Genomic DNA, 24,185 nt, shown 5'->3' with positions numbered 1-24,185 from the left:
GCGAGGTACGTTACTTGTCTAGAATACTGACAGAAATGTGTGTGAGCCCGGTGTTCTGTGCTCGGTGTCAAATGTGGCAGACCCTGGAGACTCTCGGCCTCCGGATGGCTACTTCTGCACCAGGTGCGTCAAACTGCAGCTCCTCAGGGACCACGTTAGGGAACTGCAGATGCAGCCCGATGACCTTCGTCTGGTTGGGAGAGCGAGGAGATGATAGAAAGGAGCTAGAGGCAGTTTGGCACACCGAGGCCTCGCGAGACAGATAATTGGGTAACTGTCAGGAGAGGCAACGCAGCAGTCAGAGACTAGAGAGCACCCCAGTGGCAGTCCCCCTGAACAATAAGTACTCCTGTTTGAGTACTGTTGGGGGAGATGGCCTGCCTGGGGGAAGCAACAGTGGTCGCACCTCTGGCACAGAGTCTGGTCCTGTCGTTCAGAATGGTAGGGAAAGGAAGAAGATGGCATGCAGTGAATGGGGACTCTTTAATTAGGCGGTCAGACAGGCGATTCTGTGGATGCAGGAAAGAAACGTGGATGGTAGTTTGCCTCCCAAATTAGGGAAACATTTAACTGGAGTAAGGGGAAATATGAGGCTATCAGGCATGAATTTAGAAGCATAAATTGGTAACAGATCTTCTCAGGTAAACGTATGGAAGAATTGTGTCAAATGTTCAGGGGATATTTGAGTGGGGTTAAGCAGAGGGACGTTTCCTTTTCCTTCTTGACTCAATTCATCAGCTTTCTGTACATCTAACCATTCTCTTGTCTTTCCATCCCGTCTTTCCTTCTAGCAGGAAAATATTTTCCTTTACCCTGTGCCATTGATCTTTAAACACCCTGCATATATCTGATGTTGGCTTGCCAGACAAAAAAATTCCCAATGAACGTTTTTTAGTTTCTGCCTAATATGTTTGTTCTTTGCCCGATACCAATTTAAAATTCTCCCACTAGAATCATCCCTCCCCTTATCCATTACTATCCTGAAAGTTAAGGACTTCTGGTCAATGTTCCCTAACTGTTAACCCACTGCAACTTCAGTTGCCTGGCCAGACTCATTATCCAAAACCAGGTCAAGTATGGCCCCTCCTCTGGGACCATTCACATGTTAAAATAAGAAACTATCCTGTGTACACTTAACAAATTCTGTCCCATTCAAAACCTTACACGAAGTAGGACCTCGTTAATATAAGGGACATTGAAATCCACCATGAGAAAAAAACCCTATTGTTTTTACACATTTCCTTAATCTGATTACATATCTGTGCCTAAATGTCCCGGTGCCTTTTAGGGAGGTCTGTAGTACATCAGTGCAATTACATCCTCCCTCTTCCTGAGGTACACCTAAATGGACTCGGTGTCTGACCCCTCCATTATATCTCCTCTGAGAGCAGCTGTGATACTGTCCCTGATTCGTCGTGCAACTACCCTCCTCCCACTTTCACAGCATCCTCTATCTTTTATAACACTTCGAAAATCTGGTACATGTACTCACCCATTCCTGCCCCTCTCTCGACCAAGTTTCAGTCATGTCAACAACGTCACCCTTACGCAGAATACTCCTGGTATTTAAACATACGCATTTTAACCTATCCGATCAATCGTACCTATTACATCGATTTTGCTTTTCAACACATTCCCTTACATTTGCCTTCTAGTCCGATGCTTCCCTTAATGACCAGGATCGCCAGTTGCCAGCCCCATGTAAAACTAGTTTAAACTCTCCTGAGTAGCATCAGCAATCCTTCCGGACAGGATATTGGTTCCCCCTCAGTTCAGGTGCAGACACCCTTCATGTACTGGTCATCCCTTCCCGAGAAAAGGTTCCAATGATCAAAGAACATGAAATCCAGTGTCCTGCACCATCTCCTCAACCACTCGTTCATCCGCACAATCACCCCATTCCTACCTGCACGTGGCCAAGTGGTTAAGGCGTTCGTCTAGTGTTCTCAAGGTCGCGCTAGTTCGAGCCTCAGCTGTGGCAGTGTGTTTGTGCCCTTGAGCAAGGCACTTAATCACACATTGCTCTAATCCGTGCGAGGAGTGGCGCCCCACACAGACTTCCAATCTGCGCCTTGTAAGGCATGAAAATGCCCGACGCAGGCTCTCATGGTCTGAGTCGACGTACCATCCCGTTCCCTTACCAGCACTAGCCGTGGCACAGGGAGTAATCCGGAGATGACAAACTTGGGGGTCTTTCTCTTCATCCTCTATCCAGCTCTATGTACGCACTTTCTAGGATCGCTTTCCCTCTTCTGACAACGTCATTGGTTCCAATGTGCACCACGAGCTCTGGCTATATTTCCACCCCCACCTTCAGAATATCCCACAGACGGTCGGATACATCATGGACCCTGGCAGCCAAGAGCTTTTGGTGTTCCTTTTCACAACTTGTGGCACATCAGGTGGCATTTCCTGCTGTTTCAGCAGCATCTGACTTTTTATTTTAAAGGCCGAGTTACCAGTTGACGCTGAACCCATCACGGATGGAAAGCGTGCAAGGAACCGGCCCAATTCGAAAGTAGGACGATTTGACTCAATGTCCGAAGCTGATGCCAGCACACCACCGGCTGTCTCTTTTGCAGTCACAGAATCTCCTACCTGCCCCCCTAATATCCAATCTAATGAGGCTCTATGGCTGGAACTGAGGAATAAAAAAGGTCCGGACGTTAATGGGGCTGTGTTACAGACCATCCAACATTCCACGGGTTTAGAGAAACAGATTTGCAGAGGGATTGCATTATTGCAAGAAACATAATTAGTGAAAGAAGGAAATATTAACTTTCCACATATGGACGGGGCTCCCACACTGTAAAATAACGAGATATTATAGGGATTGTCAAAAGTGTTCAGGAATGTTTCCTCAATCAGTACTTTGAAATCCCAATGACAGAGATATTTGACCTCTTATTAGCGTTTGTCAGAGGCTTATGTGGGGAATCTCTTTGCTTCTGGTGATCACAATGTCTTTAGATTGAAAGGAAATGTAGAAAATGTTACTTTGGTTCTTGAGTTGAGATTTTAAATTAGATTTAAATTTGACGACACCAGAGAGTATGGATTGGAACAGGCTGTTTTCGGCGAAGGTATACTGTGTCAGTGGGAGCACATCAAAGGTGAAGTTTCGAGAGTCAAAGGTGCTAGGTGCCTGTCAGAACAAAAAGTAAATGTACTAATTTTGGGGAAGGTTGTTTTTCAATGGATATTGAACCCTGGTGAAGAGAAAAATCGAGTGTGTGGCATGCAGAGGCAGGTGGGAATAAATTGTCTGGAGTATAGAAAATTCCAGAGAACACTTAAGAAAGAAATCAGGATGGTTATAAGAAGGCACGAGGTTGTCCCAGCAGACAAGGTGATGGAGAATCCTATGGGATTGTACAGATGTTTCAGAAGAAAGGGATTGCAAGGGACGAAATTTGCCCTCTGGATTTTCAGTACGGCAATTAAGGCGTGGAGACAAAATAAATTGGGAAAATCTTAAGTGGAGTTTTTACGTCTGTATTTACTCGGGGAAAGGCTAGAATCTATACAGGTGAGACAAAGCAGCAGTAGGTCATGGACGTGATAGAGATTATAAAGGAGGACGTGGTTGCTGCCTTGAGACAAATTGGAGTGCATAAATCCCCACCGGCTGGGGACCCCGGACCCCAAGGGAGGCAAGTGTGGAAATTGCAGGAACGTGGCCAATATATTAAAATTATGTTCAGCGACGGGTGACTGAACAGAGGATTGGAAGATAGCTAATTGTTGGTCCGCTGGTTAAGAAATCTTCCAAAATATTAAGCAGGAAATTATGGGTTGGTGTGCCTGATATCAGTAGTGGCAAAGTTATTGATAGGACTGTATATATGAGTATTTGAGCATTTGAGGACAGATTAGGAATTGTCAGCATGACTTTGTGCTTTACAGGCCATCTTACAGATTTTCTCAAGGAAGTTATGTGGATTGTCATCAGGAAAATTGATAAAGACAAGGCAGTCGATGTTGTCTCCTTGGCATTTGACAAGTTCCCACGTGAGAGGTTGATCGATCAGGAACATTAATTCGCTTGGCATTCAGAGTGAGATAATAAAAGAGAGTAGACATTGGCATTGTGGGAGAAGGCAGAGAGTGATAATAGATGGCTGCCTATCCTAGGTCGGCCGGTGACTAGTGGAATACCGCAGGAATCGCTACTGATCCATTGCTGCTTGCCATGTATATCAATGATTTGGATGACAATAAGGTTAATTGAATCAACACTTTTACAGTTGACACCAAGATTGGGGATCTATCCAACGCTGAAGAAGACTATTAGCTTGCAGTGGGATCTGGATCAGCTGGAAAAGTGGACTGAAAATGGCAGATAGAATTTAATGCTGACAAGTCAGAGGTGCTGCACTTCTGTAGGATCAGCCAGGGTAGGTCTTACACAGTGATCGGTAGGACACTGAGGAGTGCAGTAGAGAAAAGGCATCTGGAACACAGGTCCATAATTTATTGAAAGTGACGGCACACCTTGATTAGGTAGTAAATAAAATTTTGGGGAAATTGGCCTTCATAAATTAAAAATTTCAGTACAGGAGATTGCATGTTATGGTATGAGGCCAAGTTTGGAGTATTTAGTGCAGTTTACGTCATCTACCCGCAGGAAAGATGTAAATAAGGTTGACAGAGTACAGTGAAAATTTACAAGGATGTTGCTGCGTTTGGAGGACCTGAGTTATAAGGGAAGTTTGAATAGGTTACGACTTTGTTCCTTGGAACGAGGGAGATTTGTTGAAGATTTGATGAAGGTCTACAAAGCCACCGTGGGTATAGATGGGTTAAAGGGATGGGGAGAGTAAGGGTTAGGTCAGAGGATAGAGGGAGTAACGCTCCCATTTTAATCAGCACACAATTCCCTCCCTGGTGTTTATTTTCGGTCAGTACGTCACTCCCTCCCAGGCGGCCATTCTGAGAACAGTTCTTACTTAATTACTTACATCACTCCCTCAATAGCACCCATTTTCAATCAGGCCATCACTCCCTCCGTCGGTAAAACTTCTAGCCATTTGGAATAGCCGAATTTTAAGAGAAACAAATGGAGAAGAAGGGTCTGGGCCTGGAACGTCGACTGTACCTCTTCCTAGAGATGCTGCCTGGCCTGCTGCGTTCACCAGCAACTTTGATGTGTGTTGCGAGAAAGTATTTCTGGCGGGGTGTGGATCAACAACCACTGCCTGTTAAATTGAACCCGCTGTTAACCGTGGGCGAGGGGGATTCTTGTGACAAAAGTTGTCCGGATGGAAATGCAATAATCTGTCAATGATAGAGTTAGTACATGAATGTTAGTAAATTCCTCTGAATCGAAAAGAGCTGAGAAAACCTTTGACCTGTTGAGTGTGAATATATACAGCTGAACGTGCTTTGTTTAATTTTAGCAAGAAGACGGGTCCCTGTACCTGAACGGGTGAGGGAAGTTTGAGCTGAAACTCTACCAACGCCGGGCAGTCCCGTTTACACACGGGGCGGAGTTCAGACCCTCCCAGAACCCGGGCTGGATCAAATTCGCAGCCTGGGACTCGCTGAGTTAAACAGAGAAACTCCGCCCCACTGGTCACGATGAAAGAAAAAGGAGAGATCTACATGGGAATCCGGACAGAAAGGGTTAACGCAGCCGGTTTGTTTTCCTCTTCAGGGTTTGCTACATTGATCCCGCTCCCGGCTCCTCCCGCTGTCAGACCCGTCCTGGGCCGATGAGAGTTAGTGTGACCCGGACTGCGGCAGTCCCGCTCTACCCCGGCTCACCCGGCCCTGTCCATCTGTAATGAGCGACGGACACATCACAGCCGAGTGGCCTCGGGAGCAGCAGCTCAGACTCAACTCTCCGTACAGGGTGAGAACACCGGTGCAGGAACGTTGTCGGTCACCCGCGTAGTCAGACTGTGATTTCCCGGGACCACACTGAACGCCGTCCAGTTACAACATCAGAGGTAAGTGTTGAATATGATTCTAAACAACTATTCACTGTTTAAAGCAAGACTCGGCTTTGGTCGGGGTCGGGAGTGAATTTAGTGGGAGAAGGGAGTCCTGACATGTTCATTTAAACGAGTCAATCATTGTCCAAATGGATTAAGAGAAACGACTTCGTTGCCGTCAACCAGAAATACTCTCCAGGGTGGCTTCTACTGAGTGCGAGCAGAAGGCATCTTTCACCCCGGTAGTGACATATGAATTATCACACGGGCCCGTCACCGATCTCTCTCAAACACGATAAAATCAGCAAATGCTGGAAATCCGAGCAAAGCACAAAATGCTGGAGGAACTCTGCAGGCCAGGCAGCATCTATGGAAAAGAGTACAGTCGACCTTCGAGACCCCAGCTAATGTACTTTATATCGCGTCATTGGTTCTATCGCTCTTCCCTGTAGCGGAAAGGTTAAACTTTCTTCACGCTGGAAGGACAGTGTTTTGTCGAACCGGTTTGGATCTGATTTCAGCGGAACGGCCGCTCCCTGTTCTCAGGAATGTGTCGGGACAGGCAGCTGCCTGCTCGCAGACCCTAAGCACCGAGTCTCACAGAACAACAAGCCGCACCTTCCAAATCAGTCAGTCTTCTGCCCTCTTCCCCTTTCATTCCAGTCCTGATGAAGGGACTCGGTCTGCAACGTCGACTGTTTACTGTTTGATTGAGCTGCCTGACCTGCTGAGTTCCTCCAGCACTGTGTGTGTTGTCATGGTTCCGAGAGGTCCGTGTAGGGCGGTGGGCCGGGTTATTTGTAACAAACGATTCACCGTATGCAAACTATCAGAAATTCTTGCGGAATTGAGGAGAGAATAATTCAGCTTCTAATATTTATTTCTGATCTTTATTTCCAAACAACCAACTGTCTGCGCCTTGGATCAGCAAACAAGGAGATAGTTGGGTTTTGAAGCCACTTCTGGCTGTGGTGCTTTTTGTGTTCCTTCTGTTTCCTGCTTGCACGATTGACATTTTCCACAGGTTAGGTAAAGATTAAGAACAACGACCAGCAGTTTCAAAACAAGAGTGCGAGATCAGTACAGCAAAAAACCCGTTCCGTTTCAGAATTTCCTATGTCAGACGATTGTGGGTGTTGTGAACTCCTGTCCTTGGAGCAAAGACTGCAATTCTGTTGAAGGCCGAGACTTTTGATAAACAGCGGGTTTGAAGTGTTACAGGGATGGACATGGGGGAATACGTAATGAACTTTTAGATCAGATCAGCCGTGATCTCATTATCTGCAGTAGCTGTTTCGAGGGCCCGTGTGGTCCAGTTAGGCGTGTTGGTATGTTGACTGGAAAAGCTCTGACAATGTAATTAGTGCAATTTAGTATAAGGACGGCATGCAATGGACGGTATGATTTTATTTATATGGTTGAACTGGAAACAAATGTTAAATCGATTAATTGTTTAATTTCCAGTTTTGTTTATTAATTATTTACCCCAGCTGGGTAAGTGGCTCACTCTGAGACGACTTGGGGAACCTTGCGTGCCTGTCATCTGCCAGACAACAGTCGTCAGGAGACGTGCGAGTTATTCAGCTCCATTGATGCCGGAAAATGTCAATTTAGGCCTAATCTCAGACTGAACTGTCCGTGAAAGTTAAGCACACTAGTCCACGTTTATTGCTGCTCACCCTAGAAGTCAGATTGTGGTTACCCGGGACCGCACTGAACGCCATCCGGTTACAGCATCAGATGTAAGTGGTGTCTCCTATATCAGGGTATAGGTTTTATCGGTTTCCCTGCAGGAGAAAAGGCTGATTGAGATATGAAAGCGACGTTGACCATGCTTAAATAAGAGTGAATTGACGGATAATTGTCGGGGGGGGGGTGGATTTTATTGCACTGATGAAGATAGTGTGAGAGTGGGCGGACAGGATGTTTGTCCCGGTGGGGACAGGAGGGGCTCATCTGTGGAAGTGCCTGAGCCCACGGTGGTGGCGAGCAGAGGGATTCACCACATTGGTGGTCAAACACCGGCAGACTGCTTACCGGCCAGTGGGTCCAATGGTCCGAGCAAAACGGTGATTGGAGCGGTGTTGGTGGGGGGGGGCGAGTTGGTGGTCAATAATGGGCTGGCCCAGGGTCTTAATGAATGACAGGACGGGCTGGAGGGGCCGAGTGGCCTGCTCCTGTTCCTATTGTCTGTGTGTTTAAAGAGATGGAATAACCAGACCATTCTTGGGCCTGTAGGATATCCCAATGAGTGTTGTGGGGACCGGTGCTTGGAGCCCAGTTGTTCCTAAACTGTCAACAATTTGACTGAGAGAGGAAATTCAACATTTCCAAGTCTGCTATAGACACAAAATGTATATTTATATGTTGTTAATGACATAAAACCGATATTCTATATTGCTAATGACACAGAATTGTATAATTTATGTTCCGTGTGTTATCTGAATGTAGTTGCCTGTGATGCTGCTGCAAGTCAGTGTTTCTCTGTACCTGTACCTTCCCGTACTTGTGCACTTGGCAGTAAATTCACCAGGACCTGAGAGAACTCAGTGAGATTTGATTAGTGATGACATCTTGGCACCTAGGTAGGTCGAATATAAGCATAAGACCCTTAGCAGTGTCGATGATCAGCAGGATCTTGGAGTCCAAGTGCATCGCTCTCTGAAAGTGACTACACAGACTGATCGGGTGGTTAAGAAGGCAAATGGCGTGCTTAACTTTATTATCCGAGACACTGAGTTCAAAGGTCAGGAAGTTGTGTTGCAGCTTTATAAAACTCGAGTTAGACCACAACTGGAGTATTTCATACAGTTCTGATCGCCCCATTCTAGGAAGGATGTTGAGGCTTTGGAGAGGGTGCAAAAGGGGTTTACCAGGATATTGCCTGCATTAGAGGGCATGAGCTATAACGAGAGGTTGGACAAACTTATGGTTTCTCTGGAGCGGTACAGACTGGTGTGAGCTTTGACAGAGGTTCATAAAATTATGAGAGGCAAAGGTAGAATAGACAGAGTATATCTTATAACAAAAGTAGAAATGTCAAACGCCAGAGGCCATGCATTTAAGGTGAGGGAGGGAATTTTAAAGGAGATGAAACGGGCAAGTGTTTCTTACAAAGAGAGTGGTGGGTGACTGGAATGTGCTGCCTGGGGTTGCCTCTCTGACCGGAGGACTTTGGCTAGTGGTGTGTCATAGGGATCAGTGCTGGATCCGTTGTTGTTTTTCATCTACATCAGTAGTCTGGATAATAACATGGTTAGCTGGGTCAGCAAGTTTGTGGATGAAACCAAGACTGGGGATTTAGCGGACTGCGAGAAGACTATCATGGCTTGCAGTGCGAACGGGACAAGCTGGGAAAATGGGTTGAGAAATGGAAGATGGTACAAAATGCAGACAAGTGCAAAGTGTTGCACTTTGGTGAGACCTACCAGGGTTGGTCTTACACAGTGACTGGTCAGGCACAGAGAAGTGTTGTCGAAGAAATGAATCTGAGAACACAGGTCTATATTTCACTAAAAGTGGTGTCACAGGTAGATAGAGACGAAAAGAAAGATTTTGGCACATTGGCCTTCATAAACCAAAATAATGAGTACATGAAACGGGTGTTTTGCTGACATTGTACAAGACATATATAAGGCCTAACTTGGAGCGTTGTGTGCAGTTTTGGTCACGTACCTACATGAAAGATGTAAAAGAGGTTAAAAGAGTTCAGAGAAAATTCGCAAGGATGTTGCCAGGTCTGGAGGACTTAGGTTATAAGGAGAGATTGAACTGGACTTTATTCTTTGGAATGTAGAAGACTGGGGAGAGATTTGATGGAGGTATACCACAATTATGAGGGCATAGACAGGGTAAATTCAAGCCGGCTTTCCCTACTGGGATTGGGTGGAACTACAAGCAGACGGCATGGATTAAGAGTGAAAGGTGAAACATTAAGGGGAACATGAGGCGAAAGGTCATCAGGTCATCGTGCGGGAGTGGAATGAGCAGCCAGCTCAAGTGGTGCATGTGAGCCCGATTAGAGGTTTGTGCGAGTACCTGAATGGTAGGGATACGGGAGCGGGCAGTTTAAACAGCTCAGCACAAACTAGATACACCAAAGGAACTGTTTCTGTGTTGTACTTTCTCTGACTCTGTGACAAGAACCTGAACTAATACTAATATTCATTCTAGTTCCTTTTAACAGTTGTGTGGACCAACCATTCATCTCAGCATCAAATGCTTACATGCCTTTAAAAATGTGGCATTTTAAATTAACAGTATATGAAATAAATTCCAAGCTGCATGTCAACAAAGGCTATTTGTGTGAGAGTGTTTCAGTTACTGTGGAGCCAGACACATTTGCAGCTCAGTGGGAACAGGGAATAATACCAACAGACAGTGTCAAACTGAGCCAAATCACAGATTGAAGATGGCAGAAACATAGAAAAATCCTACAGTGCAATACAGGCCCTTCGGCCCACAAAGCTGTGCCGAACATGTTCTTACCTGAGAGATTGCCCAGGGATACCCACAGCTCTCTAATTTTCTGAGCTCCATATACACGCCCAGGGGTCTCTTAAAGCCCCTATCGTATCCGCCTCCACCACTGTTGCCGGCAGCCCATTCCACGCACTCACCACTCTGCGTAAAAATCTTACGCCTGATATCTCCTCTGAACCCATTCTTCTACAGACAGGAAGAGCATCAGAGAATTTGATGGTCATTCCTGATACCAGCTCTGTGCCCAGTTAGAAGATGATTTCTCTCTCCAACTTGGGTTGAACCTCACTATAACATTGTGTTGTCAGATCACACCTTGACAACTCAAGTGATCTCATCTGAAGTATTGTTCTTCACCCACTGATGGATTTTGTATTTTTTTTTCAGGTTAAAAACGACAAGGAATTTGTCTACGGGAATCTGGAACACAACACGCCAGTTTTGCTGTGTCTGCCCAGTAATTTAAAAAGTGGAACTTGGTATTCATGCAATCATCTTTCCAGCTCAGATTGTCGGCAGGGATTCATTTGCCGATCCTTCCTGTTTCCACTGGGAAGGGACTCGGTTGGTCATCTGACCTACTGGCATACACGTCATTTTACACTGGGGAGCGGGCGTTTATCTGCTCAGACCTTGGGAAGGGATTCACTCGGTCATCTCAACTGAAGGTACATCAGCGATTTCACACTGGGACAAGGGCTTTCACTTGTTCTGTGTGTGGGAAGGGATTCACTCGGTCATCCCACTTATGAACAGAACAGTCAGTTCACACTAACGAGAGGCCGGTCACCTGCTGAATTTGTGGGGAAGGCCATCTGACGTAATGGCAGATCAGCGAGTTCACACTGGGGAGAAGCCGATCACCTGCTCAGACTGTGGGAAGGGATTCACTCGATCCTTTCAACTGAAAGCACATCACAGAATTCACACTGGGGAGAGACCATTCATCTGTTCGTTGTGTGGGAAGAGATTCACTCGGTTATCTAACCTAAGAGCACACAAGTCAGTTCACACTGGGGAGAGGCCCTTCACCTGCTCAGACTGTGGGAAGGGATTCACTCGATCATCTCATCTGAAGGTACATCAGATTCTTCACACTGGGGAAAGGCCGTTCACCTGCTCAGACTGTGGGAAGGGTTTCTCTCAGTCATCCTACCTGCAGAGACACAAGCTAGTTCACAATGAGGAGAAGCGATTCACCTGTTCCGACTGTGGGAAGGGATTCAATCGATCATACGACCTACAGCAGCACCAACAAGTTCACACTGGAGAGAGGCCATTCACCTGTTCAGTCTGTGGAAAAGGATTCAATCGATCATTCGGCCTACAGAGACATCAGCGAATTCACACTGGGGAGAGGTCATTCACCTGCTCAGTCTGCGGGAAAGGATTCACTTTGTCATCTCACCTACTGACACACCAGTTAGTTCACTCTGGCGAGAGGCCTTTCACATGCTCGGTCTGTGGGAAGGGATTCACTCAGTCATCCAACCTACAGAGACACCAACGAGTTCACACTGGTGAGAAGCTATTCACCTGCTCAGACTGTGGGAAGGGATTTACGCGGTCATTTTATCTACTGAGACATCAGCGAGTTCACACTGGGTAGAGGCCGTTCACCTGCTCAAACTTTGGGAAGAGATTCTCTCAGCCATCTCCACCAAATGTGCATCATTGAGTTCACACTGGGGAGAGGCCGTTCACCTGCTGTGAATGTGGGAAGGGATTCACTCAGTAATCTAACCTTGTGACAGACTACCGGGTTCACACTGGGGAGAAAGTTTCAATAAGCTGCATGTTGGATACTTGTCCATCACTGTTGCTGAATGTTATTTTGAGAGTGACTGTCGGTGCTGAACTCTGCAATTATTGCTGCTGCTCACCACACCCAGTTCTGCACCCTGGTCACTGGGCATGGGAGGAGTTTCTTCTGCTGCACATTCACCTTTACTGACCTGGAGTTTAATATTCTGGGTCTGAGAGAAATAAATCAGTTCTATTTTAAACTCTGTCTCCGGTACTTAGTGAATTTATAACACGCCTAGTGTACAGTAGAGAGTCAACTCAGGCCGGCTGGACCCTGCCAGTGATTCTACTCCACGACAGTCCTTTGAAATCCTCCCCTGTTGTTCCCCTCTCGCTCTCCCCGTGCTGATGGGTCACCAATCTGTGGGTGACGAGGTTCCCCTTGAATATTCTGCAGACTGAAGAAGTCAAGCTGACTACAGTTCTGTCTGACATGTTCTGCACCATGCAAATCTCTGGGCTGAGGAAGAATGACATTAGGAATTAACCTCCTTAATCATGATTCATTTCCACATTATGGGTCATTTTCCCTGCTTCTAAAGGGGTGTCAGAAAACACCACTGTCCTCTAAAGACTGAAAGCAGAATGGGAAACCATCAGTCAGATGTTCAACGAAGCAGGGTCAGAAACCAGGGGCAGGTCTGCACAGGGCAGAGTTTGGGGCTCTGGACGATGGTTGGGGTAAGAACGTATGTTGAGGAGAAGGGAATCAGCAGCGGGGTGTGGCAACGAATGACAGAGTAGCAACACTTGGAAGCTATTTGACAGAGAAAGTCTTTCGATTGTCTGACTAATGACACAAACAACGCCTGTGGTGAGGTGCTCCACTGGTCGAGGAATATGTGCGTGTTGGGAATGCTTTTATCTATTGAGGGAGTTTATTCCTGCTTGGTTATCCTGTAATATTATATCCGGATGGTTATTATGGATTGTCCTATCTGAAATAATGTATTGATTGTCATATAATTTGTAAGATTTTGACTCTAAAGCTAGATCGGGTTTGAATTTATGATGCCTTTATGAAGTGATCGAGGGCATTCACGAGTTTGTATTTTAAAGCAAGATTTTGGTGAATGACATTTGCCACTTGATTGTACCTTTTGTAAGTAATCCAATTGAGTTAAATTGCTGCAGGATCCTGGAATGTGTTGGATAGTGTCTGGTTTCTCTTGGCATTATCTGCACTTACTGCCTTGTTTCTTTCTATTTCATGTATTTTCGATTTTTTCCCCTTTTGATAAGAACCTTGTCCTGTATTTCTGCAAGGAACCCCTCTGTTTCAGGGAAGCGGTCTCCAGCTCTCAGTCAGGTTCTCGATGCTTCCTTGTCAACATCTCATCTGCTCAGATCACTGGGATGTCTCCCATGGAGGGTCATACTCATTCCATTGGTTAATCTTTTCTTCCATAGTGATGATTCATTTTTCCGAGTTGGCCTCTCATTTAAGTTTCCTGGTCTGTATTTCTTATCACAATTGCATATACACACATGGACTGTTGAATCCTGTTCAGTTTTTCTTAGAACTTTTATCTGACAGTTCTGTGATTTTTTAATGTGTCTTACTTCTCATCCTCCTTCTGTCCAAGGTAGTGTTAATCTAAGTGGGTTTGAGTGTAAATACATTTTTCTAATTTTTTCTGAAGTTCTTATTTATTTTTGCAAATTCTACTGATTGAAATGGGACCAAGTTATTTTTATATATAAAAAAAGTCAATGTCGGTATTGATGAAAATGTTTATTGCCTTTATTGTAATTGTTACCTATTGAGCTCTATTTGGCAGGCTTTTTAAAACCTTGAACTAAATTTTGTCAAAGGTTTTCCCTATTTAGCATTACTTTCCATTTTCTTTGCTTGTTGATATTCCAGATGTGTGGGTATCAAGAGTCCGGATGAAGGGTCTTGGCCCGAAATGTTGATTCCCATCCATAGATGCTGCCTGACATGCTGAGCTCCTCCAGAACTTTATGTGTAGTTCTCTAGATTTCTAGCATCTGCAGGTCCTCTTGTTTCCCAGATACTTATATATTTCTTTGAAGAACAAGCCAAGAACAAGCTGGTAGTGGGGATGCGTGGCTCTGTTGATAAAATATTAAATAACATCATTAGAAATAAATGGCATCAGGTTGGAAGGTGTAGAATCTGTGGGCAGAATTAAGGAAAAGCTAATGTAAAAAAAGAACCTCCAAACAGCAGTAACTATGTGGTTCACAAGTTACATTGGGAGATAGAAATTGCCAAAAGGACATTGTTACAATAGTCATGGAGGATTGTCATGCAGATGAATAGGAAAATTAGGATGGTGTTGGTCTCAAGAGGAGGAATTCCTAGAACGTCTACAAGATGCTTTTTTTTTTAGAGCAGTTCACTGTTGAACCCTCTTGGGGATCAGCTATTCTTGATTGGGTGCTATAATGAAACAGAATTAATTAGGTCACAAAAGTTCAAAGAACCCTTAGGGGCAAATGATCTTAATATGATCAAATTCACCCTGACATGAGAGAAGGAGAAGCTAAAGCCAGGTGTGGAATGAAGAGAATTAGAGAGGAATGAGAGAAAAATTGGTCAAAATTGAGTTGAAAAGAGCACGGGCAGGGATGTAAACAGAGCAGCAATGGCTGGGATTTTCGGAAGCAATTCGGAAGGCGCAAGATATATACGGTGGCATGCAAACGTTTGGGCACCCCTGGTCAAAATTTCTCTTACTGTGAAATGGTAAACGAGTAAAAGATCACCTGATTTCCAAAAGGCATATAATTAATGACGACACATTTCTTCAATATTTTAAGCAAGATTACATTTTTATTTCCATCTTTTACAATTTCAAAATAGCAAAAAAAGGAAAAGGGCCCGAAGCAAAAGTTTGGGCACCCTCCATGGTCAGAACTTAGAAACACCCCCTTTGGCAAGTATCAGAGCTTGTAAACGCTTTCTGTAGCCAGCTAAGAGTCTTTCAATTCTTGTTTGGGTAGATTTCTGGGTTCAGTCATTAGTAGCAAAGCACTACTTTCAGTACGCTGGATGAACTCAGCAGGTCGGGCAGCATCAGTCAGAAACGATGAGTCGACGTTTCGAACCGGAACCCTTAGTCAGGACTGAAGAATGAAAGATGGGGAAGGATTTGAAGAATGCTTGTAGCTTCAGTTGAAAGACCAGTAATTTGAAAGACAAAGGGGTGGGGGAGGGGAAGCATTGACGTCATAGCCCTGAAAACAATGGGTAGTAGAAGAAGGAGGCGGAGGGAGCTGGGGGAGGTGGTAGAGTGAAATAGGGATAGAGGAAGGGAGGGGGAGGGAATTACCGGAAGTTGGAGAATTCTATGTTCATACCAAGGGGCTGGAGTCTACCTAGACGGTATATGAGGTGTTGCACCTGCAACCTGAGTTTAGCCTCATTACGGCAGTAGAGGAGGCCATGTATAGACATATCTGAATGGGAATGGGAAGCAGAGTTGCCACTTCACTTCAGAGTGAGCAAAGAGTTTTACTCAATCATCCCAGTTGCTGCAACTGCAATTCACATCAGGGAGGAAGTTCAGATACTCCGTGTTAAATGTTTAACCATCGCAGTGACTGACGGCAGCTGCAGGTTCATGAGGGACTGTATCTGTCAGTTTCTGCAGTTCTTGCGGCTGCTCATCGCACCCAGGACTGAACCCTGGTCACTGAGCATTGGAGGAGTCTGTTCTGCTGATTTTTGCCTTAAACTAGACTGGTGTTTAATATTGTGGATCTGCGAAAAATAAATCAGTTCTGTATCAAATCCCGCGTCTCAGGTACTTACTGGCTCTACCGCACTCACAACGTACACTAGAGAGGCCACTCGGCCCATCTGGTCTCTGCCCATGTTTCTGTCCCATATCAGTATATCAAAATCTATCCCTGCCGCTCCCCTCTCACTCTCCCTGTGATGACAGATTGCAGCTAGTCACCACACCGTGGGAGAAGAGATTTCCCTTGAATTTCATAGAATCATGGAAATCTACAGCACGTTACAGGCCCTTCGGCCCGCGGTGTTGTGCCGACCATGTAACCTACTCTAGAAACTGCCTAGAATTACCCTACCGCATAACTCTCTATTTTTCTAGGCTCCATGTACTATCTAACATCTATGTAATATGTAATATGTAATGGCGAAGAGTCTCTTAAAGGACCCTATTGTATCCTCCTCTACCACTGTCGCTGGTAGTGCATTCCACACGCACGCACACACACACACACACACACACACACACACACACACACCACTCTTTGTTTAAAAAACTTAGCTCTGACATCTCCTCTGTACCTACTTCCAAACAGCTTAAACCTATTCCCCTTCGTGTTAGCCACTTCAGCCCTTGGAAAAAGCCTCTGTCTCTGCACACAACTTGTGTCTTTCATCCTATACATCTGCATGAATTTTCTGCATGCTTCTCTCCAGGCTGAATAAGACAATGAGCTCACTGTGCTTTTGACGTCCTTCAGGGCTCTGGATGAAGTTGGTTAAGCTCCTTCCTCCCCGCTCTTTTCAACGTTTTGTGTCATTTTCACTCATTTCAAAGGACTGTGCCTCAGACAGCTGGGTTGTTGCAATGCGCCTCTAAGGTCTGACAGCAGACTAGTGAATGAATCTTCGATGGAGCAGAGTCAGAAACCAAAGAGTTATCAGCCTGAGTCAGGGCTTTGGGGCTGCAGAAAGAGATGGGACCTAGAGTCTACAAGGAGGAGGGGGAAGAGGAATCAGGCCGGCAGGATGTGGCTACAAATGGTCCGTTATTTATTCTTATACACACATTCTTTCTCTCGCTCTCCTGTTTCTCCCTCTGTCCCTCTGACTATACCCTTGCCCATCCTCTGGGTTTCCGCCCCCCCCCCGTGTCTTTCTCCCCGGACCTCCTGTCCCATGATCCTCTCATATCCCCTTTTCCAATCACCCGTCCAGCTCTTGGCTCCATCCCTCCCCCTCCTGTCTTCTCCTATCATTTTTGATCTCCCCCTCCCCTCCCACTTTCAAATCTCTTATTAACTCTTCCTTCAGTTAGTCCTGACGAAGGGTCTCGGCCTGAAACGTCGACTGCACCTCTCCCTAGAGATGCTACCTGGCCTGCTGCGTTCACCAGCAACCTTGATGTGAACTGCAGAATCTGTTGTGTTTTATATCTACATTTGTAAGAGGATTGTACTTTACCATTAGATACACGTTGATACTGAGTATATTGTTTATGGGAATCGCTTTCTGCGGTAAAACAGCTGCTGAATTTTCTAAACACACTAAAAAAAAACTGAGGTATGGACATGTAACCGGTACTTGCAGAAACATTTAATGGCACCGTCATTACCCATAAGTCCCTGCTTTCAAAATTTCTCGCCGTCGCCGAAGCACCGATCGAATGCGCAGGCGTCAGGGTTGTGACGTTGCCGAATATCACGCATGCGCGCAGTACACAAAGGCCTCAGAAGAGTGGCTGCTGGTAGGAGCGAGTCTCCGGGTCTAAGGAGGTTGTTTGGGGGTGGGGATTCAACACCGACTTCGGGTAGTTGCTGTGACTCCGGACTCCGTGACCCGCAATCCCGGGACAGTCCTGCTCTCTTCCCTCTCTCTCAGCCCCACCATCCGTACACGGGCCCCGGGGAGCTTCCGGCTGATGAGGGAATGGGAACCGATGGGTCTCTCAGACAGAGCTGAGCTCCAGCTGTCTAAATGCAAGGATCGGGAACTCGGAGAAAGGGAACAAAATCTTTTACATCAGCTGTTGTGAAAATCACCTTTGTTCTGCCTCCAGTCACAAACAAGAGAAAATCTGCAGAGAGGGCACAGTTTTAAGGTGCTTGGAAGTAGGTACGAAGGAGATGTCGGGGTGTTGTGTTCTTTATACGTACCGTGGGTTACTAATAACAAACTATATTCTGCAGAATTGAACTTTAATTTAACAGCAACAAAGCCACGTTTTACACTGCCATGCTTCTCGATCATTCTTCATTTCTGCTCATGTTAGTAACTCTGTCCAGTCACGTCCTGACACGCGATATCACCACAAGGGGTGAGTTTTTTTAGACCGGGTGGTGAGTGCGTGGAATGGGCTGCCGGCGACTGTGATGAAGCCGAATACAATAGGGTCTTTTAAGAGGCTCCTGGATAGGTACATGACGCGTAGAAAAATAGAGGGCTGTGGGGAATTCCTAAAGTTAGTAATGTTCGACATAGCGTTGTGGGCCGAAGGGCCTGTATTGTGTTGTATAAATGGGGAAGTCACTTACCCATGACCTCTGGTTGTCGTTCCACCCAACATCAGTGGAAAAAGACTGCTTGCATTCACTCTATCTATACCCTCATACTTCTGTATACTTCCAACAAATCCTCAAAGTAACATATAATTTCCTTGTTTATGTTTAGAGCCTTTTTTTATCTGTATAAAATGATAAGGGACATTGATCATGTGGATAGCCAGAAGCTTTCCCCAGGGCTGAAATGGCTAACATGAGGGGTGTAGTTTTAAGGTGCTTTGAAATAGGTACCAAGGGGATGTAAGGGGTAAGTTTTTTACCCAGAGAGTGGTGGGTGCGTGGAATGCACTGCCGGCTATTTGTGTGAGAGTGTTTCAGTTCCTGTGGGGCCACAAACCCATGCAGCTCAGTGGAAACAGGGAATAATACCAATGGAGAGAGTCAAACTGAACCAGGTCACAGATTGGAGACGGCAGAAATGCCCCATTCTTATAGAGACAGGAATAGCATCAGAGAATTTAATGGTCATTCCAGATACCAGCACCGTGCCCAGTTAGAAGATGATTTCTCTCTCCAACTTGGGTTGAACTTCACTGTAACAGTGTGATGCCAGATCACACCTTGACAACTCGAGTGATCTCATCTGAAATGTTGTCCTTCACCCATTGATAGATTTTGTAAATCTTTTAACAGGTTAAAAATTACAAGGAATTTGTCTACGGGAATCTCGAACACAACACGCCAGTTTAGCTGTCTCTGTCCAGATATTTAAGAAGTGGAGCAAGGGATTCACTCAATTATACTTCCTGCTTAGACTGTGGAGAGGAATTCACTCAGTCATCTGACCGACTGGCATGCCTGTCATTTTACACAGGGGGGAGACCATTTTTCTGCTCAGACAGTGGGAATGGATTCACTCAGTCATTTCAACTGAAGGTACATCAGCAAGTTCATACTGGGACAAGGCCATTCACCTCTTCTGTGTATGAGAAGGGATTCAGTCAGTCTTCCCACCTGTGGACACACCAGTAAGTTCACACTGAGCAGAGGCTGGTCATCTGCTGAATTTGTGGAGAAGGATTTACTCGGTCATTCGACCTAATGGCTCACCAGCGAGTTCACGGGGAGCGGCCATTCACCTGCTCGGACTGCGGGAAGGGATTCACTCAGTCATCTCAACTGAAGGCACATCAGCGAGTTCACAATGGGGAGATGCCGTTCACCTGTTCAGTCTGCGGGAAGAGATTCACTTGGTCATCCGACCTACTGGTACACAAGTCAGTTCACACTAGGGAGAGGCCATTCACCTGTTCAGTTTGTGGGAGGGAATTCACTTTGTCATCTCAACTGAAGGTACATGAGAGAGTTCACACTGGGGAGCGGCCATTCACCTGCTCAGACTGTGGGAAGCGATTTGCTCAGTCATCCAACCTACTGGTACATCAGCGAGTTCACACTGGGGAGAAGCCGTTCACCTGCTCAGACTGTGGGAAGGGATTCACTTGGCCATCTCAACTGCAGAGACACCAGCAAGTTCACACTGGTTAGAGGCCAATCACCTGCTGTGATTGTGGAAAGTGATTCACTCAGTCATCTAACCTTATGTAACTCTTGCTTCAGCTAGCAGCTTAATATTGTGGGGTGCCAGAGACCAGTCTGGCCAAACTTAAGAAATCTCGTTTGGGTGGATGCTGTGTGATGTGTCCCCTGTTACAGATCAGTACCCCGAAATAACAAATGGTACACAAGATGCGAAAAAAAGTTTGAGCTTTATAATTATTACTTTGACTATAGGGTTAGTAAAGAAAACAAAAAAAAAGAAAAAGGGTCCACTCTCTCCATTCGCGTCTTCTCATCTCTCCCCAGCAAAAGACCATGAAAATCTCTCTTCCAGACTCACAAGAGAGAACATTTCTGTCATTGGATAGCCCCGCACTCCAAAACCCTGTTATCTCTAGTCGTAACCTAAACATTTCTGCTACAGAGAAACCATTACCTCAGCAGTGAAACATTACAGAGAGGCCGTTACATTAGCAGTGAAACCTTACAGCGTGTTACACTTGTGACACACTACGGGATTCATACTGGGGAGAAAGTTTCAATAAGCTGCTTGCTGGATATTTGTCCATCACCATTGTTGAATGCAATTTCGAGAGTGAGTCGGTGCTGAACTCTGCAATTATTGCTGCTGCTCACCACACCCAGTTCTGCACCCTGGTCACTGGGCATGGGAGGAATTTCTTCTGCTGCACATTCACCTTTAATGGGACTGGAGTTTAATATTCTGCATCTGTGGCAAATAAATCAGTTCTATTTTAAACTCTGTCTTTGGTACTTCATGAATTTATTACACAGCTAGTGTACAGTCGAGAGTCAGCTCAGTCTGGCTGGACCCGGCCAGTGATTCTGTTCCACGAAATTCCTTTCAAATCCTCCCCTGTTGTTCATCTCTCGCTCTCCCTGTGGTGATGGTTTCCAGTCACCACTCTGTGGGTGAAGAAATTTCCCTTGAATTTTTGTGCAGACTGAAGAAGTCAAGTTGACTGCAGTTCTGTCTCAGCTGTTCTTTGCCCCTCTAATCTCTGGGCTGAGGAAAAATGACATTGGGAGTTAAGCTCCTTATTCAGGGCTAATTTCAACATGATGTGTCATTTTCCCTGCCTCTAAAGGGTTGTTAGAAAACACCACTGTCCTCGAAAGACTGAAAGCAGAATGGGAAGCCATTGGTTGGATGTTGATTGAAGCAGGGTCAGAAACCAGAGGCAGGTCTGCACAGGGCAGAATTTGGGGCTTTGGACGATGGTCAGGGTAAAAACGTGTGATGAGGAGAAGGGAATCAGCAGCGGGTCGTGGCAACGGATGACACAGTAGCAACATTTGGAAGCTGATTGACAGGGAAAATAATTCAGTTGTCTGACTGACGATACAAACAATACCTGGTGTGAGGTGCTCCAATGGTCGAGGCACATGTGTGTGGTGGGAATGGTTTTATCTATTGAAGGAGTTGTTCCTGCTTGTTTATCCTTTAATATTATATCCAGATGGTTATTTTAGATTATCCTATCTGGAATAATTCAACACCCAATCTGGACTGTCAAATAAATTGTGAGATCCTGTCCCTATCTGGATCAGGCTTGAAGTTATGGTGCCTTGGTGAAGTTATGGTGGTCATTCGTGAGTTTGTATTTTAAAGCAAGAGTCTGGAGAATGATAATTGCCGCTTGATTGTACCTTTGTGGGTAATCAGATTGAGTTAAACTACTGCAGGATCCTGGAATGTGCTGGATTGTGTCTGGTTTCTCTTGGCATTTTCTGCACTTACTACTTCGTTTGTTTGTATTTCATGTATTTTCGATTTTTTTCCCCTCTTGTGAACCACCTTGTCCTGTATTTCTTCAAGGAGCCCCGCTGTTTCTGGGAAGAGGTCTCCAACTCTAGTCAGGTGCTCGATGCTTCCTGGCGACCATCTGGTCTGCTCAGATCACTGGGATGTCTCCCATGGAGGGTCATACTCATTCCACTGGTTAATCTTTTCTTCCATAGTGATGATTCATTTTTCTGAGTTGGCCTCTCATTTAAGTTTTCTAGTCTGTATTTTATTGCAGACATGGGGAGTGCTGAATCCTGTACATTTTTGATGAAAATATACACTTCGAAGCTTTATCTGACTGTTGTGTGTGTTTTATTTCTCTTCCTCCTTCTGTCCAAGGCAGTGTTAATCTAAGTGGGTCTGTGTGTAAATAGTCTTTTCTAAAGTTGTCATTTCAGTTCTTATTTATCTTTGTAAATTTTACTGATTGAAATGGGACCAAGATATTTTCATTAAAAAACGTCAGTGTCGGTATTGATGAAAGTGTTTATTGCCGTTGTTGTATTTGTTAACAATTGAGCTCTGTTTGGCAGGTTTTTTTTTTAAACCTTGAACTAAATTTTCTCGAAGTTTTTCCCTATTTCGCAGTACTTTCTACTTTCTTTGCTTGTTGATATTCCAAATACGTGGGTATCAAGAGTCCCGATGAAGGATCTTGACCCGAAATGCTGATTCCCATCCATAGATGCTGCCTGAAATGTTGAGCTCCTCCAGCACTTTGTGTGTAGTTCTCTAGATTTCTAGCATCTGCAGGTCCTCTTGTTTCCCAGATGTTTACAAGTTTCTTGAAAGAACAAGCTGGTAGTGGGGTTCTGTGGCTCTGTTGGTAAAATATTAAATAAAATCATTAGAAAGAGGTGGCATAAGGTTGGAAGGTGTAGAATCTGTGGGTAGAATTAAGGAACAGCAAACGTAAAAAAAAAAATCCCTGATGGGAATTGTATAGAGACCTCCAAACAGCAGTAAGTATGTGGTCCACAAGTTACAATGGGAGATAGAAAATGCGTGCCAAAAGGGCAATGTTACAATAGTCATGGGGGATTGTCATGCAGATGATTAGGAAAATTAGGATGGTGTTGGTCTCAAGGAGGAATTCCTAGAATTCCAACAAGATGCTTTTTTGGAACAGCTCGTGGTTGAGCCCACTTGGGGATCAGCTATTCTGGATTGGGTGTTGTAATGAACTGGGAATAATTTGGTCACTTAAATTCAAAGAACCTTTAGGGGCAAGTTATCTTAATATGATCAAATTAACCCTGACATTAGAGAAGAAGCTGAAATCAGTTGTGGAATAAAGGGAATTAGAGAGGCATGAGAGAAACATTGGTCAAAATTGAGTTGAAATGAACACGGGCAGGGATGAAAACAGAGCAGCAATGGCTGGAATTACTGGAAGCATTCAGAAGGCACAGGATATACGCATCACAAAGAGGAATTAGGATTCTGAAGGTAAGGGGACAAAACCGTGGCTGATAAGAGAAACCAAAGACAACATAAAAAAACAAAGAGAGGGCAGAGCGCAAAAATTATGAGGAAGTTAGAAGATTGGGAAGCTTTTAAAAAATAACAGAATGCAACTAAAATAATTAAAAAGGAAAAGATGGAATACATAGGTGAGCTAGCCAGTAATATTAAAGAGGATACCAAACTTTTCTTCAGTAACATATAGTGTAAAAGAGAGGCGGAAATGGATGTTTCCCCAATGGAAAATGATGCTGGAGAGGTAGTAATGGGGTGGGGGTGCAAGGTGATGGCAGATGAACTGAATAAGTATTGTACATGATTCTTATCTGTCAAAGACACTGGCAGGAATATGGAAGTCCCAGATGTCAGTGGTCAGAATATGTAAAGTTACGTTACTCGGGAGAAGGTTCTTGGGAACCGGAGATGGTCTGGATGTAAATAGGTCACCTGGACCAGGTGGTGTACACCCCAGAGATCTGAAAGAGGTGGCTGAAGAGATGTGGAGGCATTAGCAATGATCTTTCGAGAATCGTTAAGGAAATTATATATTAAGAAGGTTTTTCCTTCATTACTCCCCCTCTGCTAATTTCACCTATCACCTACCTCTTCTTCTACCCCTCCAGCCCCTACATTTCTTCCTCTGACACCTCATCTTTTTTTTTCCCAGTCCTGATGAAGGGTCTCGGCTCGAAACCTTGACTGTTTACTATTTCCCATATATGCTGCCCGGCATCCCGGGTTCCTCCAGCATTTTGTCTATGTGTTGCTTGGATTTCCAGCATCCACAGGTTTTCTCCTGTTTTTGATAAAAGCAAAAGCGGGGTATTATAATATAGCAAGAAAATAGTGGGAAGTTAGAGGACTGGAAAGCTTTTACACAACCAACAGGAAACAACTAAAAAAAACACACAGGAGAGACAAGA

General features: G+C 45.0%; 1 pseudogene; it reads left to right on the top strand.

Moving 5' to 3' along the window:
- The first annotated feature begins 11,015 nt into the window (after nucleotides 1–11,015).
- The window catches only part of LOC140207820 (uncharacterized), a 433,432-nt pseudogene continuing 420,262 nt past the window's right edge, over nucleotides 11,016–24,185 (top strand).

This window comes from Mobula birostris, chromosome 13, assembly GCF_030028105.1.
Source record: "Mobula birostris isolate sMobBir1 chromosome 13, sMobBir1.hap1, whole genome shotgun sequence".
NCBI classification, from domain to species: domain Eukaryota; kingdom Metazoa; phylum Chordata; class Chondrichthyes; order Myliobatiformes; family Myliobatidae; genus Mobula; species Mobula birostris.
This window is presented reverse-complemented; position numbering and strand designations above follow the sequence as displayed.